Source organism: Pan troglodytes, chromosome 2, assembly GCF_028858775.2.
Source record: "Pan troglodytes isolate AG18354 chromosome 2, NHGRI_mPanTro3-v2.0_pri, whole genome shotgun sequence".
Taxonomy (NCBI): Eukaryota; Metazoa; Chordata; class Mammalia; order Primates; family Hominidae; genus Pan; species Pan troglodytes.
Window position 1 is genome coordinate 165,346,831 of NC_086015.1, and position 15,800 is coordinate 165,362,630.

Below are 15,800 nucleotides of genomic sequence, written 5' to 3' on the forward strand. Positions count from 1 at the left end.
TATACTCAGTTTCAGTATAATCTTCCAGATTGTCTTGCAGAATAGCTGCATCAATGTACACCCTCAATTACTACACAGGAATTCTTGACTACTCATATTATTGCCAACACTAATAGGTAATATTACTTTTCTACTATATAGAAATAAAATACTTTTTTGATGTTTAATTTTCTCATTTAACAACACAATATTTAATGATGTTGGGGAGATTCAGCATTTCTTTACTTTCATGTTGATACTTCCGTGAAATTGCTGTTCATCTTCTTTGATCCTAATTTATACTGAATTTTCTATAATTATCTTCTATATTTTGAGAAGTTTTTGGTACATATTAATACCAACTATCTATTTTGTAGAATTAATCTCATAACTTGGAAATATTTTCTTTTATTTTATCTATTTTTTTCACTTTGTGATTGAATAGAAAAGGCTCTAATTTTGCTATAGTCAAATCCTTCTTTTTATGTTCCTGGATTTTGTGCATTTGAGACCTTTTTGAATAAATCTATCCTACTCCTAAATCTGGTTCTTTTACCATTTTTATTTCTAGAAAAATTTTATACATTTTAATGCACGTAAAGCCCACTTTTCTATGTATTTATATTAAAGAATAATTGCCTTTAGTATGCTAATTCTCCCAATATCAATCTACCAAGCAATCTGTGATTTCCATTGCTTTTTTTTATCATTGTTACTATAATTTCAAATATGTCAACTACATATCAGAACTCTATGTTTTATTCCATTTGTTTCCTCAAGAGGCGATTCCACACTATCTCCATTACTTGGACTTGGCATTATGGCTAATTATCTGGTATAAAGAATTTGTCTCTGTAATTCTCCTTTATTTAAGCTGGATTAGCTCTCTATTGAATTTTTTTGTCTTTTTACATGTATTTTTCAATGAGCAATACACATTCCAGCTGAAATTGTGATTGAGATGTATTGAATTTGTAGATAAACTTGAGGCAATTGTCATTTTTTCCATGTTACATCATATTAACATTGTATATTATATCCCTACATTATTTAAATGTTCCTTTATTTCTTATATTCAAATTTTAACTTTTTTTACAGGATCTTTTATTTTCACCAATAAATTTAAACAGCATGTGTTTTATAACCTTCCTGTTATGCAATAAAGTAAACGGAATATGTGGAAATATATGACAGATGATAAATCATAATCAACATCTATTTCTCAGTCCAAATACATTTTTCCTACTAATATTACCAATTTTATAGTTTTGTATAGTGTTTATATGCAATCATTATAATTTGTATATTTATATAATGTACTGATATACATTTATATTGAAATAATATACATGCTTATATAAAATAAAAAAATATATATAAACATGAAATAAATACTAAAATTACTTTATTCCCACTAGGTAAATGTAAACTGTTATTTGTCCATTTTTATAGATTTAAAATAATAGGGCTTTATACTGTTAATACTATTCTTAAATTGAAAAGATGAAGCTCCTAAAATATTATAAAATAATTGTGGGTAATTTTAATATTATGGTCATTATTTCTTTCCTTCTGAAAAATAAAAACTACAGTTAACATTATATGAGAAAAAAATTTGCAGGGATAAAAGTATGTCACATATGGCCAAATCTATCCATAATTAATATTTGCTGTTTTATAACCACTGGAATTCAATGTAGATAATTACCTCATAAGAATAAAAAGAATAGTTTGCATTTATGAAATGCAAATAAAATGGTTAGTATATGCAACATTGTATTTTCTGGCTGATAAATTTATAAAGAAAAACAATCGAAAAGATTTGGTGATAGATGAATACCTTACTCTTAGAAAATAGTATAAAGCATGAACTTATTTGACTTAAATTATGATTTTTAGGCACATAATTGTTAATTATTAATTTCTTTTGATGAAAAGATCAAATGGAATGAGTACAGAAAACTGTGATATTTATACTCTATATCACATGATAACTCACACATTATTTTGAGTTTGAATGTATTTTAGAATGATTTGGCTTCTTTTTTTGTTGTTTTAAAAAGTTGCCAAAGTCGCATGACCCTATGTTATAGCTATTTATTTTTATCTAGCTTTCTGGCTACTTCTTATTATGTAATCCGGCTTTTTACTCTCCTGGGATGTAAGTCTTAAAGAGCTCACAAACACATGTAAAAGGATTTAGATTCTCTCCTTGAGCTAACAGGTTATTCTATAGTTCCTTTTTCTTCTTTTTTTTTCTTTTTTTTTTTGAGTCATAACTGATATCTGCTAACAGAAATTTTTCACTAACGTTATTTAAAATTTATAATTATTTTAAAGTAAGCATTTAGGCATCTTGATGTATACCGTACCAGAACATTGAGAACTAGAGACCTAAATTTGAAAAGCAATACTTTAAAATATTTAGAAGAAATATCTAAAAAAATGGAATTGTTGATTTGAGAAAACAAAATATTTCTTTAAAATGATTTTTTATTTAAAAAGCAAGCACAAATTATTAAAATATTGATTACTTTGCTTATAATGACATAATTTACATATATTTGTGTTTATAAATAAAGGACAAGCTACAGACAGGAAGACATATTTCCAAAAATCACAAAAATTAGGTTTGCAATTGAGAACTTGAAAAAACTTCTGCGTCGATTAAGAAAAAAACAAAAGGTAAATCATACATTGCAAATATTATAATTAGTTAACAGTAAAGAAAAACAAATAGTCAATAAATGTATTATGCTGAAATTTATTACTAATTTTACTAATCAGGTATCATTTCACACCTATCAGAAAAAAGACCTGGCCATCTTGGCCAGTATTATGAGAAACAAGAGAAATTCTTACTTCCCCATGAGAAGTTTGAATAATATAGTATATATTTAAAAGCATGTGTTCTAGAATTAGTCCTTTTCTGTTTCAAAACTGTTATACCCCTTAGCTTTATATGCTTTGAGCAAGCTACTTATCTTGCTATGAGACAGTGCTCTATGTGTCTCCTGTATTTCTGCATGTCCTGTGAGTAGAGCACTAAGTACTCTTCATTCAGAATTTTTGAGGATATTTAGTAAACAGTCTTTGAAGATACAATGTCTCCCTCTGGAACAAAGGGCAGGGCAGGCACACTTTTAGCCTATTATTAAAGGTTCTTGAAGCTCAATGTTCCTCTTCTATCATGCAGCCCACTGCACATGCTGACATTACATGACCCTTCTCATGGGAATTGGGTTTTGGGGAGTCACTGCAATAAATGCTGATACTATGGCTACTGTTATTGCTATAAGAAATAAGTGGTCCTTTGTCTAACCTAGAAGTCTTATGTCTTCTACAGGTGAATCTTTGGTAGACTAACTAGTGAGCTTGCAAGTGGGGTGACATCTCAGACCTTTACAATCCATTGCAAATGTCTCTGCTTAACTTGTTTTTATCATCTGTATAATGGTAGTCTGTGTGTGGAAATATTTTTTATTTATAGGACGGTAATATTTACCTAAATTAAAATGCAAACTGTTTAGAACAGTGTTTTGGTACCAAGTAAGTGTTCAACATTATTCTGTGAATGTGAAGTTCCAAAAACCATCCGGTAAATATTTTTCTCCCATTCTGTAGGTTGTCTCTTCACTTGGTTGATTGTTTCCTTTGTTGTGTTTTTCCTTGATATAATCCATTGGTCAATTTTTGCTTATGTTGCCTGTGCTTTTCAGCTCTTACTTCAATGGCTTTGCCTGGACAAATGTTCTAAAGCATTTCCCCAAAGTTTTCTTCTTGTAGTTTTCTAGCTTCAGGTCTTACATTTAAGTCTTTAATACATTTTGGCTTTAATTTTTGTATATGATGAGATAGAGGAATCTAGTTTATTTGCTCTGTATATGAACAGCACAATTTATTGAAAAAACTGCCCTTTCTTCAATGTGTGTTCTTGGTGTCTTTGTTGAAAATGTGTTGGTTGTAAATGCGGGATTTATTTCTGGGTTCCCTGTTTTGTTGCATTGGTCTATGTATCTGTTTTATGCTAGTTCCATGGCGTTTTGGTTATCAGAGTTTTATAGTATATTTTGAAGTCAGGTAGTGTGATGCTTCCAGCTTTATCTTTGTGTTCAAGATTGTTTTGGCTATTTAAGGTCTTTTGTGACTCCAAGAGAATTTTAGGATTGTTTATTCTACTTTCGTGAAGAATATCATTGGTATTTTGAGAGGAATTGCATTAAATCTTCAGATCCATTTGGGTAGGATTAACATTTTTAACAACATTAATTTTCCCAAACCATGAACATGGACTATCTTTTCACTTATTTTGTGTCCTCTTTAATATCTTGCATCAATGTTTTATAGTTTTAATTGTAGAAATCTTCACTTCTTTGGGTAAATTTATTCTTAGGTATTTTTTGAAGTTATGTGAACGGAATTGCTTTCTTGATTTCTATTTCAGATTGTTCATTGTTGCCATATAGAAATGCTACTTATTTGTATATATCGATTCTGTATCCTGGAAATTTATTGAATTCATTTATCAGTTATAAGAGCTTTTTGGTAGAAGCTTCGTGTGTTCTTAAATATAAGATTATGTCATCTGCAAACAAGGACAAGGGATTAATAACTAAAATATATACATAAGCCAAACAATAGCAAAAAAAAATCTGATTTAAAAATGGGCAAAATATGTGAATAAACATTTCTCAAAAGAAAACATACAAATGGCCAACAGTTGTATAAACATGTTTAACATCCCTAATCATTAACAAACTGCAATTCAAAACCACACTGACATACCATCTAGTCTCAGTTAAAATAGCTGTTATCAAAAAGATGGAAAATAATAGATGCTGGTGAGAATGTGGAGAAAGGGGAATGCTTGTACTACTGGTGGAAATGTGAATCAGCATAGAAACTATGGAAAACACTATTGAGGCAGCTCAAAAAACTCAAAATAGAGTTGCCATATGTTCCCACAATCTCACTACTGAGTATATATCCAAAAGGAAGGAAATCAGTATATAAAAGAGATATCCGCACATCCACATTTATTGCACAATATTCACAATATTCAAGATATAGAATTAACCTAAATGTTTACCAACAAATGAATGGATTAAAAATATGGTATATGTTTGCAATGGAATATTCTTTAGCCATAAGAAAGAATGAAATCCTAACATTTGCAGCAACATGGATGGAACTGGAGGACATTGAGTTAAGTGAAATAAACCAGGCAGAGAAAAATAAAATATCACATATTCTCACTCATATTTGGAATCTAAAATATTTGATCTTATGGAAGTAATAAGTAGAGTGATGGTGATCAAAGGCAGGGAAGGGTGAGGTTGGGGTTGTGTGAAAAGAAGATAGTTAATGAGTATTAAAATACAGTTTAAGTAGAAAGTATGAATTCTAGTGTTCAATAGCACTTTAGGATGACTGGAGTTAACAATAACTTATTACATATTTTAAAGTAGGTAGAAGAGAAGATTGGGAATTTTCTAATACAAATAAATAATAAATGTTTGAAGTGGTGAATATGCAAATTACTCTGGTTTTACACATTGTACACATGTATTGAAATATTATATGTATGCCAAGAATATTTACAACTATTCTGTATCAATAAAAATTACGAAACATTAATTACTATTTCCTTTCTATAGATGTATATATGTGTAATAACACAATTTTAAAATATGTAATAATGGACTCCAAATTAATTGTAGTTGTTAATGGGAGGTAAGAAGACAAATGGGATCAAGAGGCATTGTGCAGAGTGCTTTGGCTCTATCTACTCTATTGTAGTGTTTTTTTAAAAAGTCTCTGAAAACAACACAAAAAATATGTTAAGATTTCAAAAGGCTGAATATTGTGAACATGGTTTTTTACTTTATCACTATATATACTTACATATATATTGAAAATATTTTATAAAATACATTTTTTAAATATATGCAGCACGTTATTTTGAGTGACAATTTTAGGACTCCAGAGTTGTTATTTTTTAAATGTGAAACAGCACATTTAGAAAAAACTTTCTACTTATTTGAAAGACAATCTAAACCACTGTGACCATTTTACCTATTTTCCTAGCTCTTTAATTTTATTCACAATTTTTTTTCCTGGCACCTCCTTAGCTTATTACATTCTGTGACAGTTGTAAAGATGATCATAGATTTTTGACACTCTTTACATCTTCTCCCTGGTCTAAATGACTTTGCTTGTAATTACTGAATGCACCTGCAGGGACCCCAAGAGCCGGTCACTGATGCCATGCAGTTTCCACCCTGCTTGCTGGACTACCAACTCTTGGAACCCTGAGCTACCACATAAAACATCAAAGCACTCTGAGTCTACTGTGCTGAGATTGACCCAAGTGCAGGTTCTCTGGGACACTCAAGTCCAACGCCAGACATGTGAAAAGCATCATACATCTGACCCTTGCCCTCAGATATTTAAGTCATCCCTTTCCTCTCCCACTCCCATCCCACCTAGTCTCCTGAGTTTGTGTAGCAGAGAAAAACCATCCCCACTATGGCCTCACAGAATTCCTTTGAACATAATAGAATGTTTATTGTTGCTCACTGATATGGTTTGGCTGTGTGCCCAGCAAATCTCATATTGAATTCCCACCTGTTGTGGGAGGGACCTGGTGTGAGGTAATCAAATCACGGGGGCAGATCTTTCCTGTGCTGTTCTCGTGATAGTGAATAAGTCTTATGAGATCTGATGATTATATAAGGGGGAGTTTCCCTGCACAAGCTCTCTTCCCTTGTCTGCTGCCATGTAAGACATACCTTTCCCCTTCTGCCATGATTGTGAGCCATCCCCAGCCACAAGGAACTGTGAGTTCTCCATTAAAACTTTTTCCTTTGTAAATTGCCCAGTCTCAGGTATGTCTTTATCAGCAGCATACACTAAGTACACTAAGTACTTACTAATACACTAAGTTTGCGCATGTTCATATGTGGCAATAGATAACTAATAAGCTTCCCTTAAAAATATCTTATTTGATGGTTACAATGGTGGTAGAGGTGAGCTGATGTGCATGTCATTTAAACAAAGTCAGCATTTGTGCAGATGATCAGAATACAAGAATAAGGAGTACAACAAGGAGCAGCAAAGGATGGCTGAAATAAAAACAAAACCAGAAAAAAATTCAAAATGGTATTGAGCATGGTAATGTGGTTTGGTATGAGATAACTGTTGGAAAAACATGAGAATGTTTTGAGTTCAACACCTATAAAACCAAAATGGTCATAACTGAAACGTGTTAGCATTTGATTAAGTTATAGGCAGCAATTTCAGAAGGTCAAATTATTTAATTAACCAGGGATGAATCTAGTCTTTTTCCCCCTTTTGTGAGATTTTATCAGAATATTGTAATGCTTAAAATTATATTTCTATGAATATATAATTTGGATGTAATAGGAATAAATATGTTATTATTATTTTTCCTTTTGATAGGTTGTTGGTACCACCTGTTCTCTGAGTTGTTCAAGCTGAATCTTTATAAAGCAAGTGCTGAAATTTGGGATCTTGCATCATATTATTTCATTTCTAAATTAATAGACTTTATTTAAATAGAGTCATCTATCAATTTCTGTTTCTGAGAAAATCCAAATCATTTTCTGAGGAAATTTTTGCTCGCCCATAGAACCTCTTTTTCTCAGGTTCCTATTTTGATTAGATACTTATTTATATTAAAAATAAAAGAGGACAGCTTTGTTCCTTTTCATTGATTTTATTATTAGTCAAACAAATGTAAGTTCTTTAGATTTTTACTAGAAATTATAACTTTACACTTTCTGCAGCTAAAACTTATCCAAAATTGTGTATGATAACTACATGAAAGCTTTTCTTTTTTTTTATTATTATACTTTAACTTTTAGGGTACATGTGCAGGTTAGATACATATGTATACATGTGCCATGTTGGTGTGCTTTTTTTATTATTATATTTTAACTTTTAGGGTACACGTGCAGGTTAGTTACATATGTATACATGTGCCATGTTGGTGTGCTGCACCCATTAACTTGTCATTTAACATTAGGTATATCTCCTAATCCTATCCCTCCCCGCTATCCCCACCCAACAACAAGCCCCAGTGTGTCATGTTCCCCTTCCTGTGTCCATATGTTCTCATTGTTCAATTCTTTCCTATGAGTGAGAACATGCGGTGTTTGGTTTTTTGTCCCTGCGACAGTTTTCTGAGAATGATGGTTTCCAGCTTCATCCATGTCCCTACAAAGGGCATGAACTCATCCTTTTTTATGGCTGCATAGTATTCCATGGTGTATATATGCCACATTTTCTTAATCCAGTATATCACTGTTGGACATTTGGCTTGGTTCCAAGTCTTTGCTATTGTGAATAGTGCCGCAATAAACATATGTGTGCATGTGTCTTTATAGCAGCATGATTTATAATCCTTTGGGTATATACCCAGTAATGGGATGGCTGGGTCAAATGGTATTTCTAGTTCTAGATTCCTGAGGAATTTCCACACTGACTTCCACAATGGTTGAACTAGTTTACGGTCCCACCAACACTGCAAAAGTGTTCCTATTTCTCCACATCCTCTCCAGCACCTGTTGTTTCCTGACTTTTTAATGATGGCCATTCTAACTGGTGTGAGACAGTATCTCACTGTGGTTTTGATTTGCATTTCTCTGATGGCCAGCGATGATGAGCATTTTTTCATGTGTTTTTTGGCTGCATAAATGTCTTCTTTTGAGAAGTGTCTGTTCATATCCTTTGCCCACTTTTTCATGGGGTTGTTTGTTTGTGTTTTTTTTTTGTAAATTTGTTTGAGTTCATTGTAGATTCTGGATAGTAGCCCTTTGTCAGATGAGTAGATTGCAAAAATTTTCTCCCATTCTGTAGGTTGCCTATTCACTCTGATGGTAGTTTCTTTTGCTGTGAAGAAGCTCTTTAGTTTAATTAGATCCCATTTGTCAATTTTGGCTTTTGTTGCCATTGCTTTTGGTGTTTTAGACATGAAGTCCTTGCCCATGCCTATGTCCTGAATGGTATTGCCTAGGTTTTCCTCTAGGGTTTTTATGGTTTTAGGTCTAACATTTAAGTCTTTAATCCATCTTGAATTAATTTTTGTATAAGGTGTAAGAAACGGATCCAGTTTCAGATTTCTACGTATGGCTAGCCAGTTTTCCCAGCACCATTTATTAAATAGGGAATCCTTTCCCCATTGCTTGTTTTTGTCAGGTTTGTCAAAGATCAGATAGTTGTAGATATGCGGCATTATTTCTGAGGGCTCTGTTCTGTTCCATTGGTCTATATCTCTGTTTTGGTACCAGTACCATGCTGTTTTGGTTACTGTAGCCTTGTAGTATAGTTTGAAGTCAGGTAGCGTGATGCCTCCAGCTTTGTTCTTTTGGCTTAGGATTGACTTGGTGATGCAGGCTCTTTTTTGGTTCCATATGAACTTTAAAGTAGTTTTTTCCAATTCTGTGAAGAAAGTCATTGGTAGCTTGATGGGGATGGCATTGAATCTATAAATTACCTTGGGCAGTATGGCCAGTTTCATGATATTGATTCTTCTTACCCATGAGCATGGAATGTTCTTCTATTTGTTTGTATCCTCTTTTATTTCATTGAGCAGTGGTTTGTAGTTCTCCTTGAAGATGTCCTTCATGTCCCTTGCAAGTTGGATTCCTAGGTATTTTTATTCTCTTTGAAGCAATTGTGAATGGGAGTTCACTCATGATTTGGCTCTCTGTTTGTCTGTTATTGGTGTATAAGAATGCTTGTGATTTTTGCTCATTGATTTTGTATCCTGAGACTTTGCTGAAGTTGCCTATCAGCTTAAGGAGATATTGGGCTGAGACGATGGGGTTTTCTAGATATACAATCATGTCATCTGCAAACAGGGACAATTTGACTTCCTCTTTTCCTAATTGAATGCCCTTTATTTCCTTCTCCTGCCTGATTGCCCTGGCCAGAACTTCCAACACTATGTTGAATAGGAGTGGTGAGAGAGGGCATCCCTGTCTTGTGCCCGTTTTCAAAGAGAATGCTTCCAGTTTTTGTCCACTTAGTATGATATTGGCTGTGGCTTTGTCTTAGATAGCTCTTATTATTTTGAGATATGTCCTATCAATACCTAATTTATTGAGAGTTTTTAGCATGAAGGGCTGTTGAATTTTATCAAAGGCCTTTTCTGCATCTATTCAGATAATCATGTGGTTTTTGTCTTTGGTTCTGTTTATATGCTGGATTACGTTTATTGATTTTTGCACGTTGAACCAACCTTGCATCCCAGGGATGAAGCCCACTTGATCATGGTGGATAAGCTTTTTGATGTGCTGCTGGATTCTCTTTGCCAGTATTTTATTGAAGATTTTTGCATCAATGTTCATGAAGGATATTGGTATAAACTTCTCTTTTTTGGTTGTGCCTCTGCCAGGCTTTGGTATCAGGATGATGCTGGCCTCATAAAATGAGTTAGGGAGGATTCCCTCTTTTTCTATTGATTGGAATAGTTTCAGAAGAAATGGTACCAGCTCCTCCTTGTACCTCTGGTAGAATTTGCCTGTGAATCCATCTGGTTCTGAACTTTTTTTGGTTGGTAAGCTATTAATTATTGCCTCAATTTCAGAGCCTGTTATTGGTCTATTCAGAGATTCAACTTCTTCCTGGTTTAGTCTTGGGAGGGTGTATGTGTCAAGGAATTTATCCATTTCTTCTAGATTTTCTAGTTTATTTGTGTAGAGGTGTTTATAGTATTCTCTGATGGTAGTGTGTATTTCTGTGGGATCGATGGTGATATCCCCTTTATCATTTTTATTGTGTACATTTGATTCTTCTCTCTTTTCTTCTTTATTAGTCTTACTAATGGTCTATCAATTTTGTTGATCTTTTCAAAAAAACCAGCTCCTGGATTCATTGATTTTTTGAAGGGTTTTTTGTGTCTCTATTTCCTTCAGTTCTGCTGTGATCTTAGTTATTTCTTGCCTTCTGCTAGCTTTTGAATGTGTTTGCTCTTGCTTCTCTAGATCTTTTAATTGTGATGTTAGGGTGTCAATTTTAGATCTTTCCTGCTTTCTCTTGTGGGCACTTAGTGCTATAAATTTCCCTCTACACACTGCTTTGAATGTGTCCCAGAGATTCTGGTATGTTGTGTCTTTGTTCTCATTGGTTTCAAAGAACATCTTTTATAAATGGGAGTTTTATAAAGGCGAGATGTGATAGTTTTATAAATGGGAGTTCCCCTGCCTTACAAGCTGCCTTTCCTGCCACCGTGTAAGACATGCCTTTGCTTCTTTTTTGCCTTTCATCATGATTTTGAGGCCTCCCAGCCACGTAGAACTGAGTCCATTAAACCTCTTTCCTTTATAAATTACCCAGTCTCAGGTGTGTTTTTATTAGCAGCATGAGAACAAATTAATACAGTAAATTGGTGCCAGGAGAGAGTAGGGTACTGCTGTAAAGATACCCAAAAGTTGTGGAAGTGATTTTGGAACTGGGTAACAGGCAGAAGTTGGAACAGTTTGGGGGGCTCAGAAGAAGACAAGAAGATGTGGGAAAGTTTGGAACTTCCTAGAGACTTGTCAAATAGCTTTGACCAAATGCTGCTCATCTCAGATGGAGATGAAGAACTTGTTGGATACTGGAATAAAGGTGACTCTTGCTATGCTTTAGCAAAGAGACTGGAAGCATTTTGCCCCTGCCCTAGAGATTTGTGGAACTTTGAACTTGAGAGAGATGATTTAGGGTATCTGGTGGAAGAAATTTCTAAGCAGCAAAGCATTCAAGATATGACTTGGGTGCTTTTAAAGGCATTCAGTTTTATAAGGGAAGCAGAGCATAAACGTTCAGTTAATTTGTAGCCTGATAATGTGATAGAAAAGAAAATCCCATTTTCCAAGGAGAAATCCAAGCCAGCTGCATGTATTTGCATAAATGATGAGGAACCAAATGCTAATCCCCAAGACAATAGGGAAAATGTCTCCAGGGAACGCCAGAGGTCTTCATGTCAGCCCCTCCCATCACAGGCCCAGAGGCCTAGGAGGAAAAAGTGGTTTCCTGAGCTGGCCCAGGGTCGCCGTTTAGTGTGCAGCCTAGGGACTTGGTGCCCTGCATCCCAGCCACTCCATCTGCAGATAAATGGGCCAACATAGAGTTCTGGCTATGGCAGAAGGTGCAAGCCACAAGCCTTGGCAGCTTCCACATGTTGAGCCTGCCAGTGTACAGAAGTCAAGAATTGGGCTTTAGGAACCTCCACCTAGATTTCAAAGGATGTATGGAAATGCTTGGATGTCCAGGCAGAAGTTTGCTGCGGGGGCAGGGCTCTCATGGAAAACCTATGCTAGGGCAGTATGGAAGGGAAATGTGGGGTCAGAACCCTCATTAAGTCCCTACTGGGGCACCACCTAGTGGAGCTTTGAGAAGTGGACCACTGTCCTCCAGACCCCAGAATGGTAGATCCACTGATGGCTTGCACAGTGTACCTGAAAAAGCCAGCCACTCAATGCCAGCCCATGAAAGCAGCCAGGAAGGAAGCTGTACCCTGAAAAGCCACAGGGGTGGAGCTGCCTAAGACCCTGGGAACCCACCTCCTGCATCAGTGTGACCTGGATGTAAGACATGGAGTCAAAGGAGATCATTTTGCAGCTTTAAGATTTGACTGCCCCACTGGATTTTGCACTTGAATGGGTCTTGTAGCCCCTTTGTTTTGGTCAATTTCTCCCATTTGGAATGGCTGTATTTACCCAATGCCTGTAACCCCATTGTATCTATGAAGTAACTAACTTGCTTTTGATTTTACATATGAAAGTCCATATGTAGAATGGACTTTCCTTGTCTCGGATGAAACTTTGGGCTGTGGACTTTTGAATTAATGCTGAAATGAGTTAAGACTTTGTGGGACTGTTAGGAAGGCATGATTGGTTTTGAAATGTGAAGACATGAGATTTGGGAGGGGCTGAGGTGGAATGATATGGTTTGGCTGTGTTCCCACCAAAATCTCATCTTGAATTCCCACGTGTTGTAGGAGGGACCTGGTGGGAGATAATTTAATTTGAGAGCAGATTTCTCCCCTCCTGTTTCTGTGATGGTGAGTCACAAGATCTGATAGTTCTATAAAGAGTAGTTCCCCTGCACAAGCTCTCTCTTCCTTTGCCTGCTGCCATCCATGTAAGACATGACTTACTCCTCTTTGCCTTCCACTATGATTGTGAGGCTTCCCCAGCAACATAAAAATGTAAGTCCAATTAAACCTCTTTCTTTTGTAAATTGTCCAGTTTCAGATATGTCTTTATGAGCAGTGTGAAAATGGAGTAATACATGCTTATTATACAAAAATAGGTTGGGATCTAAGATTAATATCTAAGTTGACATTTTAAAAGAATTGTTAAGAATCCAAAGGTTAGAAGTGGTTAAAAGTAAGAGTCAATAAGAACTAAAAGAACGTCATAGAGACCTTCATAAAGGTAATAAATTGACTACATCTATTTTTGAGAAGGCTATCCTAGTGACTCTACATATTTTTATTTATTCCTTGACTTTTGATTAAGTGTTCATTTTCAGTGCTAAAATTTTGAATTCCAGATAACTGAGCTTCACTGTAATATAATTTTTGTCAAATCCTTTGTATTTTTTAGAAATAATATATGATATATTACATTGTGTATTATATGTGTATACTTATTTTTATAATAAAATAACAAAATATTTAAAATGAGAATAATACAATATAAATAAACTAATACAATAATATAATTAAATATTACATGCATACTTATATAAACTTAGAGGATATCTCTATGTAGAAATGTTCAACACCAAAATAGAGATATGCTTAGAATATTTATCATGTGTCATATTGGTGAGTGTGGCTAGGATGAAATGTAATAAGCTAATAAAAAACACAAAGGCTAAGTGTTTCGAAGGCACAAGAAGCAGAGTGATGGAGAGAGGGATGCATAGAAAAGCATCCCCCCCAACAACACAGACAAACATCTACATCAATATGTCACCCTTTCCTTTTCCTTGCTAACTTGGCAAAAACTTGGACACCAGAATACTGGCAACTTTAGAAGAGCATATCAAAAAATAGAATTTAAAGTGTTATCTAACTCTAAGCACATCTGTTCTCTAAATCGGCTTCTCAAAGATACATTTCATTAAAATCAATCTTGCCAACCCTTGTCACTTAGTCATTGACTCTCTGTCACTCTTTTACTGTCACCTTTCTTGACAGGATTCTGACAAGGTCCAGAAGGTCAGTTAAGTTCTTTGCTGCTCTTTTCCATTAATGGTTTATTAACTAGGCAAGGCTAAATATATTCTTTTCTATTATGTGTCTCTAGCCAAAAACCAGCTCTGCAGAACAGTAGATTTCTTCCCAAATACCATGGAAGTATCATCTCCCTCAGTCTTAGAAAGAGCATGCATGCGGATGTTTTCAGTTACACTTAGACATAGTTTTTGTTTTATTAACTACAGTGGGCTTGAGACATTTTTCTCTTTCTGATAAAATCAGCATTTTTTTCAGAGTTCTTTTAAATTAATTTGAAAATATCATCTTTTTCATTTTTCCTTCCAGATTGCTTTTTTCCTTTCTCTCAGACCTGGATTTAGAATATTTCTCTTATTGTTAATTATATTCCATAGAAGTCACTAAAATATCTCTCTCAGTTAACACCCAATTAACTGAAGGACTTTAGAAGTAACCTTCCTCTGAAGCATACTCTGCATATTCATGGCTCCCTTTCTACAGTTTGCATTGCTATAGTGTTTCTCTCACTGCAGAGCTAACAGAAAGTAATTCCCTGAGGTCTAGCTCTAGGAGGATCTACTATTATTGCCTCCGTCAGGGGCCTTACCTCTTATCAAAAGGAGGGCCATTGCCATCAAAATATTTTTTAGAAAAAAAGATTTTTAAAATACAGGATTCTTGAAATGCAGGGGTCTTTAAAACAGCCTGCAGAGTAACTATGAATCCTTAGATAGCATATGCTAAAGTGAGTCTTAAATGTAAATTTCTAGGAAGATTAGTCATGGCTTTTTATCAAATTCTAGATGAATCTACAGCATTACCAAAATTAAATACTCTAAAATGATGCACAAATCTTGTATTTACATATTTAAGAGATGGCATATGGTAACATGTATAAGTACAAACTTTTTAGCAAAATAAAAATCCATGGAATTTACAGTGAATTTAGAATTTGGGTATCACCACTATGCTTTCATTCCTTAATTTAGTCAAAAATGGCAAACAACTTCCAGCCTTTATCTGCCCTTCAGCACATTGTTTGGGAGCACATAAATATTCACATGCTGCTACATTCACATACACATATATCACATGAAGATTTGGCCTGACGTTACTGAAAACTTGCCATCTACATACTCTGTTCATTCTTCTACATCTACCATTTTTTTTTATAATCTAAAAAACTTCTATAGTAAAAAGTTATCTTATTCATGGTAACATGTTTTGTTTTTTAATTTACTATGTATACATTCTTTGTTCTAAGATAAACTTTTGCTTTTTTTGTTTTTCTTTGTATTGATTTCATCTCAAAAGATTTAATTTTATTCCATATATCTATACAAGAAACAAGCAGTATCCAGTCAATTTTAATACTAAATGACTTAACACTGGAGAAAAATCAAATAAATGCAAAAATATCAAAAGGCAAATTAAAAGATAAATTAATACAGAGTGTTTGATAATATTTAATTTGTGGACACATTGCATTGAAAAAGCAGCTTCAGTTTATTTTGAGGAAGTCACAGATCTACAAGTGTGACAAATGGTGTCCACATGAGAACAAAGCATTCTGCCAGACTGAAAAGTA

The 15,800-nt window shown here is 34.3% G+C and overlaps 1 long non-coding RNA gene across 1 annotated transcript in view; it reads right to left on the bottom strand.

Moving 5' to 3' along the window:
• The window catches only part of LOC129143673 (uncharacterized), a 40,809-nt gene that overhangs the window by 3,124 nt on the left and 21,885 nt on the right, over positions 1–15,800 (bottom strand). The window lies entirely within an intron of this gene.